Source organism: Mauremys mutica, chromosome 4, assembly GCF_020497125.1.
Source record: "Mauremys mutica isolate MM-2020 ecotype Southern chromosome 4, ASM2049712v1, whole genome shotgun sequence".
NCBI lineage: Eukaryota > Metazoa > Chordata > Testudines > Geoemydidae > Mauremys > Mauremys mutica.
This window is the reverse complement of record NC_059075.1, coordinates 52622535-52641820: the sequence shown is the minus strand read 5'-3', so window position 1 is coordinate 52641820 and position 19286 is coordinate 52622535. Positions and strand designations below refer to the sequence as shown.

Sequence of the window (19286 nt, the reverse complement as noted above, 5' to 3'; positions counted from 1 at the left end):
AGTTATGTGATGTAGAAAGATGGGGCTAATAGTTTTCAGTTTTGAAATTGTTTTTACCAAAATCTGTCATTTCAATATCAGCAACAATAAAAACACATAAGTATAAAAAAATTAAAGTGATTTTCATTGTTCTGACATGACCATCTTATTATTCTAATTTCAAGAGGCTAACTTTCAAATAAAATGTCTGTCCTAGAAAATAAACTTGTTCTAGTTTACCCATTCATTTGTTTTAGGTTTTAATAAAATACCAGTCACTTCAGTATCTATATGCTGAGAGTGTCAGTCAAATCTTTAAAAGTATGATACATTTAAAAAAATGGAGAATGGTTAATATTTTCCATTTAATAACATATGCAAATTCAAAATATTAATCTAAAATAACAGATTTTAATGTTTGAATTATTTTGCATCTAATCTGAAGTTTTTAAGCTCTAACATTTCAGTTACATTTCATCAATACCAAAAGATGTTATGTAAAATTAAAGAAATAAAAGCATAAGGTTCTTATTTATTAAAAATGAGTTAAGTGCAGTTCTGTGCTTCTAGACCTAAATATCAAGGAGCCTGTAGGCACAGGATCAGGAGACCTTGGTTATATTCCAAGCTGTCACTGACATACTGTGTGAACTTGGTCAAACCACTTAACATCTCTATTGATCAGTTTCTCCATCTATAAAACGTGGATAAAATGCATATAAGTTATGTGAGATCTAGAGATAAAAAATACTAAATAATTGCTAAGTATTTTAGCTGAAACCTTCCTATCTGTTTTTGTTTACATCTTCTGAAATGCAAAGCTATCAGCTCCTGAGGGAACATGGAATCAGCCAAGAAGGCTCAATAATGTGGCATTTCTTTTAGTATATATTTTGAAGGTTTATGGTTTGTGCCACATACTGAAAAAAAACCTTACCTGACCCCAATGATATATGCCATGCTAAGCTCCTTTGGGGGGTTGCGGTAGCTGTGACTTGACAGCCTTGGGCACACTGTGCCATTATAGCCAGGCAAGTCAGTCAGATACCACAGTGATAAGTGTAGTATAAAAGCCTAGTTGGAAGACAGAAAGACATACTGACTTAGCTGATTTAAAAAAAGAACAAACCCCATCAAACTAAAGATCATTTTGAACCTTTTGGGGCTGGTGCTTTCACTGGTTCTTATCAGAAGCTCCACTGGAATCAGTGGGTGTCTTGTTTAAATACAGAAGTCAGACTCAGATCTTAACTATGCACTTTTGAAGATTAGATTCTTACTGTCAATTCTAACAAGTTAATTTTGATTATGTACATTTTATTATCATGATTCAATTGTGAATGTTTTACCATTTGCACACACAATATCTAAGTAAAGTCACATGATTTATTAAAGTCCTTTTTTACATTTTTCATAAGCAAGGCATATGAACTCTCACAAGATAAACTCCCCCCCACAATATATGTCTATTTAGTTCAATGACATTTTGAGTTAATTAAAAATAATTCAATATGAGTTTTCTAATTTTAAATTTATGAGTTTCAGTCCATCTACAGGAATCATCCAAAGTACTTTTTTTCTACTCTAAAAATGACTTGGCAGGTAGGAGCTACCTTAAAACTGCATTGTGGGGCTTCATATCTATTGTGTCTCACTGATTTTCATATTTCAGTTTACACATTTTTTTAAATAAATGCCAACCCTGCAAACTCAGCATGGAATCTGAAGTCAAAATGAGTTCATTCTGGAGAGTGCCTCATCACCAACATTAAAGGCTCTGGAAGCAGAATTTTGCCCCCAGTTACAAATATTGGCCTTAAGTGGAGTTGCATAGGTGAAACAGAGCACATAATTTGAAGTCGTTGGGGTTGCAAAAGTATTCAGTATTAGGTATTTAATTGAACTATTCTTGTCACATGCAAAATCCAGTTCACTCTCCCATAGTTATGTTTGATCTGCAGGACTGTCAGTAGTAAAAAAACCCAATAATAATATAATCATGTAAGTAATAAGATATAACTCTAAATACACAGAGAGCAGATCTGCTGAGTAAAAAGTTGTCAACTTTATAGTCACTTTTCAGTGTAAAACCACAACTTCAGTTCTCCAATAAAAGCATCATAGTAACTGACAATAAGAAACACTGCCATGAGTATTTTTAAATGTTGAAGATAAATAGGCAACAATTCTTTGTACAGTACTTAAAAATACAATTTTAATACACAAATTATTACAATTTATTTTTGGAGAAGAAATGTGATAATAATTGGATTCTAGACATTGTTATACATTTTCTACCTACTGAAATAGAAAACACGTTCTATTAAATATCAAATTCTTTTAGAAATAGTGAATTACATGTTCTCATTATTAACTCTTCTTTAAATGACAATCCCCTTCAAAGGTAGGATTTACTATTATAATCCCAGTAAGGAATAAATTTTGTTTGGATGTATAAACACATTTAAAAACACATCAAATATTGTGTAAAGGCTATTCTAAATGAAAGTTTTAAAGAAAACTCTACATTACACCAAAATTCAGTTTTAATTGCAGTGGAGAGATAGCTCAGTGGTTTGAGCACTGGTGTGCTAAACCCAGAGTTGTGAGCTCAATCCTTGAGAGGGCCATTTAGGGATCTGGGGCAAAAAAAATAGTTGGGGGTTGGACTAGATAACCTCCTGAGGTCCCTTCCAACCCTGATGGTCTATGAAATAACTCTTCATATCCCTACTGACGTGGGATTCTCTTCTTCAATTTTGTCCTCTCTAGTTATAAAAGTCCCAAGTGATAGGACTTCTTTATGGAGATTATTTAATAACCTAATACATGTAACTGTCAAGATGTTTCATCTCATTACTTTTAGTTATAAGCCACACACTGAATCTCTCCTAATATTTCCTCTCCTTCTGTGACATTTATACACTTCAGCTAATTGCAATCTGTTATTCTATCTCATTTTACCTCTCTCCTCCCACCCTGAAACAATTCCACCTCTTTCCTCCCCAAAATAAAGGCATATTTCTTCCCTTACAAAATCTATTTCACACTGACCTAATTGCATTTTGATCTCCAAATTCCCCCTCTATCTAATTTCTCTGTCTGCCACACTCACCAGTTCTATTTTAACCACTCAGAACTCCATCCAGACTCTGCCCCACTTACCTCATCAAAATTCCACATTGTATTCATCTTAACTAACTTACCTCACCTGGGACTGCTAGACAGCCTGGCAGAAAGAGATAGGGCTCACCCACCCTCGCACCTCTGATTGCAGATTAAATGCACTGCTACCATGGGTCTAGAAGATTTGTCCTAGGGAGGAAAGGGGCTCCATGCCACCTACCTACCCTGGGATAGCATAACTACATCAATCAGGGGTTTGTATTTTTCACACCCCTGACTGATGAGGGACACCAAAACAATAAAAATTATATACAGCATTTAAAAATGTCGTTCCTGCTCTACAATATCTTGGATTACTATACAATAATAAAATAATTGTATATATCTATTTCACTTTTTCTCATTATGCTCTTTATTTACTATTTGTACTTTAGTCAGCTTGACAATGAAACTGGACTGGTCTCTTTGTACTAAACGTAACTTTGCTCCCATGCACCAGTACAGTGCTGCAGATACAGCAGGGATATATTTACATCTAAAAATGTCACAAGCTGTTCCAACCAGCCTAACCTGGCTCCTCCCCCACCCATGATCTTCAGCGCCCAGTCGGACCCAGTTGCTAATCCTCCATTCAGCTGAACCTATACTTCTCGAGATCTTTCATTTTAGCATCAAAGTTACCAATTTTCCACAAAAGTTGGTGCCTACTTTTATTGTTGAAAACTATTTGCATCAGAAATGAAGATTCAGAACTGAGGTTACGGAAGAGTTATTTATTCTAAAGGAAAGAATCCTGTAGTGTTTTAAATTTCCTGCATGAATAATTGTTTTGTTGTCCCTCCTTTTGGGTCTTTGTCACCCACTGTTTCCCATGTTTGGGCCTGGACCATTTGAGAGGTCTGGCTCATCACACTTCTGACACTTCTCCCCATTTTCAGCACCTGAATACTGACTTTCCTTTCACACGCCAACGTCAGACTATTGAACTTTATAGGCAAATAAAAACCTTCTTCCCAGTTTACATTCCAAATTGTAATAGTCTGATGTTGGCGTGTGAAAGAAAAGCCAGCTGCAGGTGCAGAAGCAGAGACTGATTTTCTGCCAGTGGCTGCATGTGGGGTCTAACATCCATATGGAAAGGCTATCTTTTTCCAACAGCAGTTTCCACTTGCAAGTGAAAATTGTGGGCTGAAAAAGGAGAATTATTAGAATTCTGTCTCTGCTCAATTATACATATGGTCACACTCTTCTCAGAAGAACTTAGCCATTGACAAATATATCTTTCCAAGGTATAATGAAAAATGGCACAAAAATTCAATGTATAGGTCCTTCTTCCTTGTATAAACATAAATCAAAAGTTTCCGAGTGGAAGAGAGGAAGAAAATGAATTCTCCATGATACATCGTTTTAATAACATATAATGAAATGTCACATCTCTTTCTTTTTTTATTCTGTGTAACATAAAAACAAGATTACCTACTTCATGTATTAATGTTTCATGAGTTTCAAATTACATTTGAAGAGGAGTGTTAATGTATTTTGAGTAGCTTCCTTTACACTTCTCACTTTTTTATAATTAAAAAAGAAATAATGTGCTGGTTACTTACTGAATTATACAAGCGCACGTAAACATGGATTTTCACTCGGTTACTGAACCTATTGTGTGTGTAGTGAAGTAATCATTCACACATACTAAGCTGTCATTCAGATGAAACATCTTTCAGAAGAAATGTAAAACTGAAGTCCTAACTGCTGTGATCAGTAAAGATCTTATGGCACTTTTAGTAAGAGCTGTGGAGTTAGTCTCAGTCATCTGGCTAAATTCAAAATAATTTCACATTGCCTTTCTAAAATCACCATACAGTTTCAGTCCTTCATTTCTTGCTCTACTTTGTTGTATAGTGTTGCACAAACAGTTGCCACTAATGCACTCAGACATGGCTGTATTTCACAAATCACTGAATGTTTACTGTGTTTATAAAGTCCAGTAATTTGAGATGCTATGCTTGAAAGACATGATGTAAATATAAGATAATATTATTACTGGAATTGCTTAAAAGAAAATAAAGTGCGCAATGATCTGGCAATGAAATAAAATAAAATCTTTAAAGGCCAAATCCAAGTCCTACCTAATTCATTAGCAAAACTCCTACTGACTTTGATTGGATCCGTATTTGACCTTAACACTGAGCCCCAATACCTAGCACAAGGTCTAATTAGGTATCTTAGTAATTGAATGATACTCAGAGGAGTGGGGAAGGAATCATCATCCCCAAGCACAGCAGACCTATTCTATGGAAGCTACTATTGCCTACATCAGGTAATTAATTTTGTCCCCCACACAGGAGATGGAGTGGAAGATCTGTGCAGTAGCTGATCCTTTGTACCAGCACCCGTTGCCCTCCATTTACTGCTGTGTTCAGGGCTCAAGGCCAGTCATGGAGTGCACACCTACTGTGTGTCTCCCCATGTCCTATTCAAATCCCTGGTGCTCTGGAACCTCAGTGAGCATGCAAGAGGGGGGCTGGGCATGCCCCTGAATAGATAAACTATTTTAGCAGCTCCCCTACAAATGAACACAATATATTACCCTGTTTGTACTTTATAGTCACCTATACAAATTAATTTAAAGTCTAATTCATTAAATTCAGTATTACAAAATGCAAATATTGTTAGCAAACTCTGCGAACTGTTTTACATTTGTAGTAGCAAAATAAATGTGAGATTTCATTTTCAGAAAGATTATTTATACTTTTTAAAGAAATACTATGATTCAGATTCTTTGGTCTGGCTGAGCTGTACTGCGGGCAGGAGCAGAGGTAGGACAAAGATGGATTTCAAACAGCTTTTTGATTTCTCAGGCTCGAGGCCTTTGGGTGATGGTTTGGTCCCGGAATTATGCCCAGCTGACCCTGTTTAAAACAATGCCACAACCTTGCTCCCTTTTCCTGGAACAAGTTCAGTTGCAAAGACTTTGGTTTAGAGCTATTGTGCTAATTCTGCACTGCCAAAAGAATCCTTAAAGGGCTGGATCCATTAGCTTTATGGGTGCTTTGTGGCACCAGAGCGGCACAAAGTCTTTCTAGATGATATGCTCTAGTTCAACCAGAAGTTATTGGGCTTGATGCATGCATCACTGGGTGAAATTCTATGGCCTCTGTTATGCAGGATATCAAACTAGATCTTAATAGTCCTTGCTGACCTTAAAGTCTATAAGTAAGAACTAAAGCAGCCACAGACTCACAGCTCCCTGCGGAACCACAGATGAGGGAGATGCACAGCCCTAGGAAGCTGCAAGGGGGGCGTACGGCCTGGGTCCATTCCCAGCTCCAGGCCCCCCTGCAAGCTGCAGGTAAGCATGGCCCGGCTCCAGCTGCGGGTCGGGGGGCACATGGCCCCTGCTCCACTCCCCACCACATGCCATGGGTCGGTGGGCACACAGCCCTGGCTCCAGCCCCATGCCATGGGTCACAGGTCCCCAGCTTAACCCCAGCTGCATGCTATGGGTCGGGGGGGCACATGGCCCAGGCGCCGGCCCCTGCCACATACTGCAGGGCCTCGGCTCCAACATCCACTGCATGCTGCGGGTCAGAGGCACACAGCCCTGGCTCCAGTCCCCCGCCGCATGCCACGGGTGGGGTGGTGCATGGCCCCGACTCCAACCCCTGATGGAAGCCGTGGGTTGGAGGCACACAGCCCAGGCTCCAGCCCCTGCCACATGCCGCAGGTTGGGGTTGCCCGGCCCCTGCTCCAGCCCAACTGTGAGTCGGCGGCGCACAGCCCTGACCCCCGCCGCATGCCGAGTGGTCGCGGCTCCTGCTGCAAGCCACATGTGGGGGTGGACAGCTCCGGCTCAGGCCCCTGCTGCAAGGGGTGGTCTCGGGGCTGGGGCAGTAAGTTGGGGCACAGGAGGAGGTTTTGATGGTGCTGACTCCAGGAGAGATTTTGGGTGCAGGAGGGGGCTCAGGGCTGGGGCTTGGGTTGTGCTTACCTCAGGCAGCTCTCCAGAAGTGGCAACATTTCCCTCTGGGTCCTAGATGGAGGTGCGACTAGGTGGCTCTGTGTGCTGCCTTGCAGGCAGGCGCCACCTCCACAGCTCCCATTGGCTGCGGTTCCTGGCCAATGGGAACGGCGGAACCAACACTCATAGAGGGGGGCAGCACGCAGAGCTGACCTCGCTATCCCTGCACCTAGGATCCAGAGGGAGATTTCCACTTCCGGGGAGCTATGCAGAGCCAGCTAGGTAGGGAGCTTGCCAGCCCCACGCCAACCAGAGATCTGGCAACCCTACAATATTGGGACAAATGGCATCCCGATCGTACATCAGTTGGGACCTGGGACAGAGAGTTCAGTATCAGGACAGCTCCGATTTTATTGGGACGTCTGGTCATCCTACCTGCAAGATATCCTAAAAATGCATTATGAATTTCCTCCTTTAATACTGTTGGCTAAACGATAGCATTTTTGAATGACCCTCCAAACTACATCATATTTTTATTGACAAAAGATTTTTAAAATTTTCCTATTAAATCTTACTAATGAACATTGCTTTCAGCAAGAGTGGTTTGTTAGCTTCCATAGAGCAAAAGCTTGTCAGTATTGAAAGCTAACTTTAAAAAGGATTTAAGCATATTTTTCTTTATAGACACCAGGATATTACTCATGGTGACATAAGCATACTGTTAAAAAAGATAATCTATAAAAAATCTTATTAAAATAGTACTTAGAATCCATTTATTGCTCTTTATCAGTCAGGTAATGAAAACTTGTATTGTTAAACCTGTAAGTAATAAATTCTCCTGGGTTAATATGTGATTCATGACAAATCATTTATTAATAACATCATTAGGGACAGGAAAAAATGAACAAGCGATTTGTTTTGAATATTTAAAAATGACCCAAAGAAGATAAAGAAATACCTTTAGGAAATATGATATGAAGTTAATACATAAAATGAAGATACAAAAATAAGGCTTAAGTTAGTATTCCTGTGGACACTGATCAATATCTCTAGTATAAACAGCTCTAGTACAGCGAGAAGAGGGCTACCTGCTACAGCTAATCTTACAAGATTTTTTCATCATATCCATAATGTACAGTACACAGCAGAACCAAACCATACAATTCATATAATAAAGCCTATACAACCTGGGACAAATCTGGTGCTATGTCTCCTCAAGGTTGTGAAGGTCTCCAGACCAAACAATCATTTCAATTCACTCTGCAGTGTGGAGCAGTAGGATTTGGGGAGCACATGGAGGAGGTTGGCTTCACCGTGCTGTGGAGCACAGCTCACTGAGAGCTTCTTGTGGCAAGGCAGATTGGAGAAAGAAGTGGCTCTTTCCCATACACAGACTAACCAGCCTACTATTCCCCATAGGGGAAGAAGCAAGTACACAGGAAACAACAGAGCTATTGCAAACAAAATATTCTTATGGAATTCCATAGGACACAACACAGTTGATCAGGTTGCTTACTGATTTCCATCTTTTGAAAAATGGTAACATTAATAATTCTATACCTGCAAAATTCCATGGGTTTTCACTGGCATAGCTATCTATATGTTTTATAATGTTTCTTATTATGCCTGAAGATTATATTAAAAAACTATGGCAAACAACTGAAAAAGCATGGTGGGATCACAAACTTGAATAGACCATAAGAAAATGTAGTTAATGTGAAGTTATAAATAGCTCATACATTTTCTCAGATACTCTGAATTCAGGAGCAACATCGACTCCAGGAATGGAGAAGACTGAATTGATTCTTCACGATCAAGTCCAGTGACTTTCATAAAACTAGCAGAATAAAATCTCATTCCCATCTTGAGAAAATTTCAGTGTTTGCCATTTAAAAGTCAACATTTACTAACAGTTATACAGAGATATTTGGGTTTTTTTAGTTATTTTCTATGCTAATTAAAAGGAAAAACTGAGGTATATCAGCTGCAACTGTGACTGTTAGCAAACGCTGACTTTTAAATTTTAATCTCTACAGTTTGCAATGGCTAGTAAAGGACTTCTAGGACCACACTTGGATCTTGGTATGAAGAGCTAATTATTATCATTATTACTACGTATTTTGGAATGCACTCTTTCATCAACTGTCTCTCTAGTAACAATCAAGGGAGAATTCCTATGCTCTCATTATTTATTTTCCTAGCAGAAAAGACATTTTTTTCTGCTAAGTGTTGCCACATAGGTTATCTAATACTACCTCAATTGAAATACTTGACCTCAGAAGCAGAAGAGCTTCTGTAGAGAGCTACATTGAGTTAAAGCTCCCTTGGACTCCTTAAAGTGTTTGATCAATTCATCATTCAACTGTTCTTCCCAGTTATTTCTTTGAGGCAGAGGACATTGGTGAGAGTCTCCTAGTGAGGCCAACCTGAAACTAACATTTTCAAAGGCGTGAAATTTCAGCCCTGAAATGCTCGGAAGACAATCTCTTTGATGTACATTTAGGTTTTGCTATGGTCTCCCCTTGGGACATGGTAACCTGAGAAACATATTTTTCTCTAAGAAGGGCAAGATTAAAAAAAAAGAAAAAGGCAACACTATGCTGATGGAGAAAAGAAAAAGATTCTGAAAACAAAAATATTATTTTGGTATTCATTCACACTGATCCACTTTTTCTTTAGAGCAGTGTTTCCCAAACTTGAGATGCTGCTTGTGTAGGGAAAGCCCCTGGCGGGCCAGGCTGGTTTGTTTATCTGCTGCGTCTGCAGGTCCAGCTGATTGTGGCTCCCAATGGTCGCGGTTCGAGGGATGTGCTGGCCGCTGCTTTCAGCATCTCCCATTGGCCTGGAGTAGCGAACTGTGGCCACTGGGAGCTGCGATTGACTGAACCTGCGGACGCGGCAGGCAAACAAACCGACCTGGCCCACCAGGGGCTTTCCCTACACAAGCAGCATCCCAAGTTTGGGAAACACTGCTCTAGACTAATTTTATCTGATTACATACAAATATTTAATATATGCAATACAGCCTCGATGTAATTAAAATATTTAACTATACCGGGCATATCTGTTATCTACTATACACTTTCTTTTACTGTAGTGTACTTGCTAAACTAGTTTTTCTTTCCCATAATAAGATTGCAACTTTGGGGCCATTACTATAAAATGGGGGAGGAGGGTAGAACAGTCTCCCTTGAGTGACAAAAGTAGTACGGAGCTAGTGCAACTTCTCAGCTTCATTGTGGCTTGGCCTACATCTCTTCTCATGAAAGAGAATCAACCTTTCCATCTGGTGCTGATGGGGTTAATGAAAGGACTCAATCTCTCTCTGAACAAGATTTAATGGCATCCCTGGCATAGTGACCAGTATCTGGGTGTTAGGTCATGGAAGGATCTGACATTTATTTCTCAGTTAGGAAGGTAGATGATGACCTCATTAAAACTGGGCTCCTCTTTTCCAGGATTCCCTACCATCTTTAGACAGTATCCTTGTCTATTTTTAAAAAGTCGTGAGCCATAATTTTCAAAAATGGTGCCTAAAGTTAGACTTCTATGTACACATTTAGAACTCTAAATACAAGTAGCACTTGTAAAAGATGTTCAGCACTTTAGAAAACCAGATTATGTACTCAGTCCATTAAAAATGGATTCACCAGTCTAACTTTAGGCACGTCTTTTTGAAAATCCTGGCCATGAACTTTTCTGCCAGTTTGGAACTGAAGCCGCGTTCCCTTGTTCTCAACCAATGTGTAACATCAACAGTCAACCTGCGAACCACTGACCAGAGAAGCGACTAGTCTGTGCATGGGCAAAAGCTTATTTCCTCCTCATATAAGTGCACTGAAGCCAACACAGTTTATGTGAGAATGAAGGATACTGTCATGGTTAGGGACCACATTCTGGAAAAGGGTTTTACAAAGAGTAAAATGAATCTAAACATTTTCATGAATTCTTAATTTCTTAAATAAGCACCAGTCTTTCTTCAGAAGTAACACACTAATATGATTGTAGTTGAACAATTTAAAAAGAGGCACTAAGATAGTAATTCTCTCAAAAGGTCCCAGTAGCAATGCAATGACAGAAAAAAATAAACTCCTAATTACTGCTCTCTCACTGAAGATAGTTCTAACAGAGAAGCTTGGAGGAAAGGGAAGAACTACCACCATAACACAACACATGAATCTATCATTTGCTTATTTGTGTGGGAAAATAGGTATGGCATGTTCACATCCAAGGAACAACTCAAGAAGAAAATAACAAAAGGACATCATTGTCCCAGAATTCATATGATTCTAAAAGAAAATAAAGTAAACAAAACAAAAACAGCAAAAATGTTTCCTTACACAGGACAAGTATATTATCCTACTCTATTTACACTAAACTAAAGCCAAGTATTAGAAAGTCACAGCTGAAATAACCTAATGGATAAGTATGTTCATGAAATAAAACAAATGAAAAGCTTCCACAGAAGGGTTCTATGGAACAAGCATGTCTCTCTGTTATAGAGTTAAGTTGATTCAGTGTTAGAAGCAACAAAGAGTCCTGTGGCACCTTATAGACTAACAGAAGTATTGGAGCATGAGCTTTCGTGGGTCACCCATGAAAGCTTATGCTCCAATACTTCTGTTAGCCTATAAGGTGCCACAGGACTCTTTGTCGCTTTTTACAGATCCAGACTAACACGGCTACCCCTCTGATACTTCAGTGTTAGAGTTACTCCATCTCTGCCTCTGAAATTTATTCTTGCAGCACATATGTAGTAAACAACAGTTCCTCCCCTCCCCCCAATCTTAAGTGATACTAGTATGAAGGGAAGGAATTTTGTTAAATATGACTTATCTGACAGACCACCTGTATACACACACACACACACACACAGATAAAGAACACTGCACAGTTCCTAGTACCATAAATTGTGGCATGGCTAATTCACTTGATATTTTGGGGGCTTGATATTTTTAAACTGCTCCCCATTTTGTACATTCAAATTGTGTGCCGGTACAAAATTGTGAAGTAACAATGAAAGATTAGTTTAAAACGCTTAACATTTACACCACAGAATATATATGTGTACACACACACACACACACACACACACACAATGATGGTGAAAGACAAATTAATTATTGCATTATATACTTATGAGCATTGTGAAAAATATGACCAGTCTGGAGGGTAGGAAGTTAAACTGCTGTATTTAAATTAACAATTATGGTTTTGTATTAAGTCTATAAGGTTGTCTAATAATATATACAATACTCAACATACAGACTTTCTGATTGTAGTCTCTGTTCTGCCAAGCTCTGCTAAGTGTAAGAATGGAGAAGTGAAGGGATGCAAATCTGACTTTAAGCTACTTTTGTGCATAAGTTAGAGCAGCCTGATTTCTGTTCTGAACTACATTGGGCTCTCCTCATCTCCCTAGGGCTGTTCACACAGCTGAGAATAGCTTTAGTGCAGTGGAAATTTGGCCACAGTCCCTATACAGCACCTATATCACTGGCTGTGAGGAAGGCTGTGTAGAGCAACTCTGCTGGTGCTACAGCATGTGGGGACTCCTCCTATCTTGAGGATCTTTTCCAGTGGCTGCCTCTGCTAGTTTTAAGATCCCTTTACACCATTCTGGCAGTGCAAAGGGGCAGTAACAGAACAGACAATTGTCTTATCATCTGCTTAACTGTTAGAATGGGAAGTTCATCTAGTAGAAACCACACAATGAATATGTCAACAAAGACCTATCTCAAAGATGGCATTAATAAAAGAGGAACGGGACAGTTAAAGAAACAATAGCTCAATATCCATACCTCTTAAGGTTAAAAAAGAGTTAATTGGCAGAATCTATATTAGAAAAGGAATGTAGTTTCACTAATGAATGCATGTCTTCCAGGTATAAGAACCACCGTTGATTGGACTAGGGGACAACATAACCCCATAATGTTAACAGAGACTTTTGATATGTTGATATGATGAGGGTCTCCTCTCACAGACACTCTGAATATTTTCTTTCAGAGGCTGTCATGGTGCTTTCTGACAAGGGTCAGAGAACAAAACAAGCTAATAATACCAGAACACTGGTCTAGGAAAATATTTCTATACTTTGTAACTAAGTTACAGGACAACCTAGCACTTATTATAGTATTTGTTTAAGTGTGATTTATTTACAGTCACCTTTAATTTTATGACTTTTTTTCTCTTTATTTTTGTAAACTGGCAATGAAATGTTCTTTGAATCAATACAACCTGAACTAGATTATGGAAGTGTGGTGATAACTGAAAGGCATCTAAGAGAGAGAAACAGAACTCCTGACATTGGCGGAGGTAGTGCCAGAAATTAGTAACTATTTGCTTATAAGATCAAAGACACAGAAGAGGTTGCGATATCCCTTCTCAAAAAATGCAACAGAAGAGTTGGTGAGTGTTAGGTGGGCCAGTGGTAAAAGCCAACCTCCCTGAAAGGTAAAAAGTTCAGTTACAAGTAGGCTGGAGTAAGAGTAGATGATTGCATTCTCCTCAGGAGCCTCATGAGACTGAGATGTGTATCCTATTAAAGCTAACCCAGTGAGGAAAATTACAAATACATACCACTGAACAAAAATTCTCCAAATATATTGTCTCCACAGATCCACACTTTTGGGGATATGTTCCTCCAAAAATGGGGATCTGTGTAGCTATATTTCAGGAAAGGGAAACTGAGTAAAAATAAAGCATAAAACCAAAGAAATGGTGAGGATTTTTGAATTGTGAGCAAGAATGATAAAAGCAAGGCATGCACAGCTATTGAAGTGTAGCTATTATATGCATGTAAATACCTGTGGATAGATGCTCAGTTAGTGTAAATGGGCACGTGGTGAAATGGCGATTTACACCAACTGTTTATATACACACATTTGCACACATGCATCAGGCATTTGTATACCTAAGATAGATGAGTAATTATTTGTGTGCATCTAACTTTAAAAATATAACTCCAAAAGAGTAAAGGCAGAGTCATCAGATTCATTTTTGGAATTCATAGTTTCAATAGGTTTCCTTTCCTTCATCTGTTGCCTTAACTTCTGCTCCTACTACCCCACCACTATTTTTTCTGCTGTGAAGGATTTCAATTTTCTTATATTCTGATGCAGATGTTCTTGTTAGCGCTTAGTCCTTTAGGAACCACAGCTCTGATAATGTCATTTTGAAAACAATCATTTAAAAACACAAAATAAAAAACATCTGTCTCCAAGCACTGATAAAAAGTGAGGAAACCAGCAGCTCAAAATTATGCTTTTAAGATATTTTTCTCTTTACAAATTCTTGTTGACTGCAGATTTCAATACTGTTCATTATATTGTTTCTTTTTAATTGAAAAAAATTAGATACAATTAGTCTTTATTACTTCTAAGAGCAGGTGGTGATTTCATTTTAAAGAAGGGCTTAATTTCACCAATTAAAGACTAATTTATAATTATGTCATCACACCCATGAAGCATCAGGTTCACAAGGCTAAGAGGTAAACTCTGAATTGTAATTTTTTATAGTAAAACACTGCCTGTTTGCAAGACAGAGCTCAATCTGTGTATTATAAATTATTTATTGTTTATGAAAATCTCAAACCTGCACAAAATAGAAAGTCATTAGTATTGGTGCCAGTTCATTCAGCCATATTAACATTGGCATGAAATATTAAGAGCAACGGGTATTTTTTTCATGGTTTAGACACTAACTAGACCATATTTCAAATAAAAGTAATCTGATATTATAAAAATGACAAAACATTCCAAAAAAATTCCATATTCAGAAACTGATAGTAAACTACTCATACTTTATTGATATGGTTTATCACCTCCAAGGACTCATAGGCACATTTATTTCTTATATTTCATTACTATTCCTCTACTTTTCTTACTTCTAAAAAGTCAGTGGTCAAAAGGAAAGACGGTGTGAATGTTTTGGAACAATCGATAATAGAGCAAGAATATTTTATTTAATAATTGACACATTTTAACTGACATGATACACATTGTACTACACTTACACTACTACATTTGAGGTTGAGTGACAAGTGTTGAACGGTATAAACCATGGATTATAGATATATTATATCTACAACAGTAATAACATTTGTAATTTGTGACTAAACCATATCTAATATAGAGAACATATTAAACTAATGCATCAAGGCATCACATATGTATGTATTTTACAGTAGAACCTCAGATTTACGAACACCTCCGGCATGGAGGTTGTTCGTAACTCTGAACAAAGCATTCTGGTTGTCCTTTCAAAAGTTTACAGGTGAACACTGACTTAATACACCTTTAAAACTTTACTATGCAGAAGAAAAATGCTGCTTTCCCTTTATTTGTTCAGTAGGTTATGTTTAAAATAGTACTGTACTGTATTTGCTTCCCCCTCAATCTTTTTTTGTTTCTGCTGCTACCTGATTGTGTACTTCCGGTTTCAAATAAGGTGTGTGGTGGACTGGTCAGTTCATAAAGCTGGTGTTCATAACTCTGAGGTTCTACTGTATACTGAATTATCTTCAAATCATTCATAGTTTCTAACAAATTTAAATTCAGAATTCTAAATTTCACATAGATTTGCCATCTGAGTTGTAATTTGTATGTCATTGTCTTGCATTCATACTTTCCCATATTAGTTTTAGAAAAATAGGAATAGGTTATTTTATCACCAAAAATTACAACAAAATATTTATTTAGAACTTGTATGTAATAAAGACTGCTATTAATGTCATATACATAAATATGTGTTGTCCAGCAATTCAAAGTCTAACATTATTTGTAAATTGCTATTGAGAATATATTTGAAATGTCTGGCATGAATTCTCTAATTACTGTGAAACAATAAAAGTAGGGATTCATTCAAAGCCAAATGACACTAAGCAGTTCAAACACAAATGAAAGATAATCATATATAAACCGAGGAACTTCTTTAATCAAAAACTAATTATCAACTATTTCTTTCTGTTCATAAGGAGCTGTAACTTTGCTTCTGGAGCAGATGTATACGTTTTTTGTAAAGCTCATTCAACTAGATATTCTTGCACATAACATGATCAATAATTCCTCAATGACCTGCTTATCTTCTGACATGGTTTCTTCTTCTGCATCATTTAATTGCAAATAAGCACTGGTCTGTAGAAGATCTGTAAGGAATTCTGTTCTGCTTCACTAGAGTCTTTCCCATGACATTAATCACAGTTTAATTTCATCATTAATCTACTCCACAAAGCAATAACACTTTAAAAGGACCTTAAATAGGAGACTGCATTTCAGCATCTTACTGGTAGAGGGCATATGTTAATTTAATATCACAAATTATTACAATTACAATTAAGAAAATAAAATGGCTTGAATTATTCTTATTACATTTATGCACTGGGTAAGTGAACAATAAATAACCATAAGAAAGGCTGTAGGAGCATGAAAATAGAACAACATATTATGGGGTGGCCAAACTTACTGACCCTCCAAGCTGCATATGACAATCTTCAGAAGATCAAGAGCCAAGGCACACGTGCCAAGGCTTGGGGCTTCAGCCCCCTGGGAGACACCTGCTGGGGCTTGGGGCTTTGGCCCCACTCCTATTGAGACCCCCCTCCCTGCTGGGCAGAAGCCCCTATCCCATCACCCCACTGCAAAGCAGAGGTCCCCCCCCCCACAATCTGTACATGGAGAATGGGGGTATGTGGAGGGCTCCGCGAGCTGCACTTAACTGTAAAAGAGCTAAGTGTGGCTCACAAGCCACAGTTTGGCCACCTGTGACATATTACATTAGAGACGTGAATGAAGCACTTATAATGCAGTGGAAATTGCCAAAGTAGAAATTTTCAGAAATTTTGAGAAATTATGTGTCATTATATAATGCCTACATCTGTAACTTTCACTCCATGCACCTGAGGAAGTGAGGTTTTTTTACCCATGAAAGCTTATGCCCAAATAAATCTGTTAGTCTTTAAGGTGCCGCTGGACTACTTGTTTTTGTGCATACAGACTAACATGGCCACCCCCTGATAACTGAAAACGATGTCTCATACTGACAAGTGTTAGGCAACTTTAATTATAGACATTACTACCACGGCTGCTACTCTGAAACCTTAAAACCAATGACAAACAATTCACCATGTTAGCATGTGTTGATCCTGCTCGGGAATGTAAAGGTGCTTCTGGTGACTCACAACAGTGGCTCAATAGCCCAACTGAACTAAGAGAAGTGGGAGTGGCATTCTAGAAAGAGTTTCTGACTGGGAAGCCTGGAAGAAATAACACTAGGAGCAGCTAAAAGTAGGGAGAAAGTTTGAACGTACTTAAGTTTTCTTATAGTTAATTTCTGTGTTAATAAAACCAGACCTAAGAACAGGACTATCTTGTGAGCAGGTTACTTACAGATTTACATTTAATTTTTATTTACCATCTTTTCAAGAGTGGTTTTGGTTAGAATTGTAACCCTGCAACAGAAGCATCTGTGTATCATATGCATCTGAAATAGCATGTTACCTGCTACGTGTTTTCCCAGTTGTGCTTTTTTTAATGAAAGATTTTATTCTCCTCTCAACACAGTAGTGATGATGCAGGAGGCAGAAATGGCAGATTGATTTACATTATTAGTAAATCATTATTGAAGTAGCATCTAAAGGCCCCTAGCCCCACTGTGCTACACACTGAAAAACATATAATTAAAGCCCCTGTCCTGAAAAATTTACAATCTAAGTAGATAACAAAAGTATGCTGAGAAATTGCTTCTTTTAATTTATAATTATGACTAATTTGATATGAAGTAATTGATAGAAAAATAAATTCAAAACATTAAGATATCAGTTTTCACAGTAACCTTTCTGATCATAAAAATAGCATGTCCTTAATAAAAGAGAAAATATGACTGGCTGTTGTTCTGTGCATTCATTCTCCAGAAATACCCAGTACAACTGGAGCATTGCTGTGACCAATTATCTGGAAGGTATGGTGAAGGAATCTTGGCACAATAGGAAAAGCATAAAACGTTCAATTTAGGACAGAATATAAACCCAAGCAGGTTTAACAGCAATATTGCACTTGGCCCCTGGGCATTTCTAAGGTCATTACTAAGTGGCTAAGGTTACAATATTCCTGCTGGTCAGTAATTCTTTGACTGGGCCTTGACTGTTATTACCTACAGGAAATCTAATTTACTGTCAGAAAAAGTAACAGTGAAAATAACCATATGCACAAGAATAGGAAAAATGATGCTTATAGCTTCTAAATAAGCTGTGAGGTCACATTTTTTTGGACTGTAGCATAACGGATATTAAGAGGGGCTGACTGGCTGGCTCAGAGTCCACGATACTGTGCTATAGAAAAAGGGCTCCTCACTAATGGAGGCAGAAAATCATCCTCTTACTCCCCACAGTGCAGGGAGTCAACTGCCTTCCTCTTTCTCCTCCTCAGAGCTGCTTCCATGGGCAGTGAACCCACGCACTGCACCTTAGTGCAGACATTATCCCAACTGGTCATCAACACACGGCAGATGATCAGTTTGGGATAGTGCCTGCACTAAGGTGCAGTGCGTTGGTTCATTGCCCCTGGAAGCACCCTGGGAGGGAGACAGTGATTCCCTGAGTCACAATTGCCTCTTTGTCTCCTTACGATTCTGGAGAAGAAGTCGACTGTGATGTGTCTATACCTGTTGCAGCCTACGCTCCCTGATGCTCTGGCACAGCTATGCTGCTGGGCACATTGAGAGGGTGTAGTCATGGCTCTGCCCACTCCCCAACCCCTGCCCACCTGCAAGAGTGAGGAAAGTAGCAGCTCCACTGAGCCTGCTTCCCTTTGAGCACAGGAAGCTGTGGTATATTGCAGAAGTACAATGGGGTAAGGGGATGGATGTCTTAAGCACCTCTACTCACTTGTGCCAGTGCACACAATGGGACCAGATCTGGCCCACATTAAAGATCCCTGACTTTGACTTAGTCACATCCTAAATTTTCAGAGTTGCATGGAGTTAGACCAAAGATCTTTCATTAAAGTCAACAGGAGTCATTTAATTAAATCGTGTACAACTGAAAACTTAAACTGGAAATGATATCTCTAAGTCTGATACACCAATCTGAAACTTACTATGTCAGGTTTCAGAGTGATAGCTGTGTTAGTCTGTATCAGCAAAAAGAACGAGGCGTACTTGTGGCACCTTAGAGACTAACAAATTCATATGGGCATAAGCTTTGGTGGGCTAAAACCCACTTCAT

The 19286-nt window shown here is 38.5% G+C and overlaps 1 protein-coding gene across 11 annotated transcripts in view; it reads right to left on the bottom strand.

Moving 5' to 3' along the window:
• Positions 1–19286, bottom strand: part of NOVA1 (NOVA alternative splicing regulator 1) — a 250784-nt gene that overhangs the window by 5696 nt on the left and 225802 nt on the right. The window lies entirely within an intron of this gene.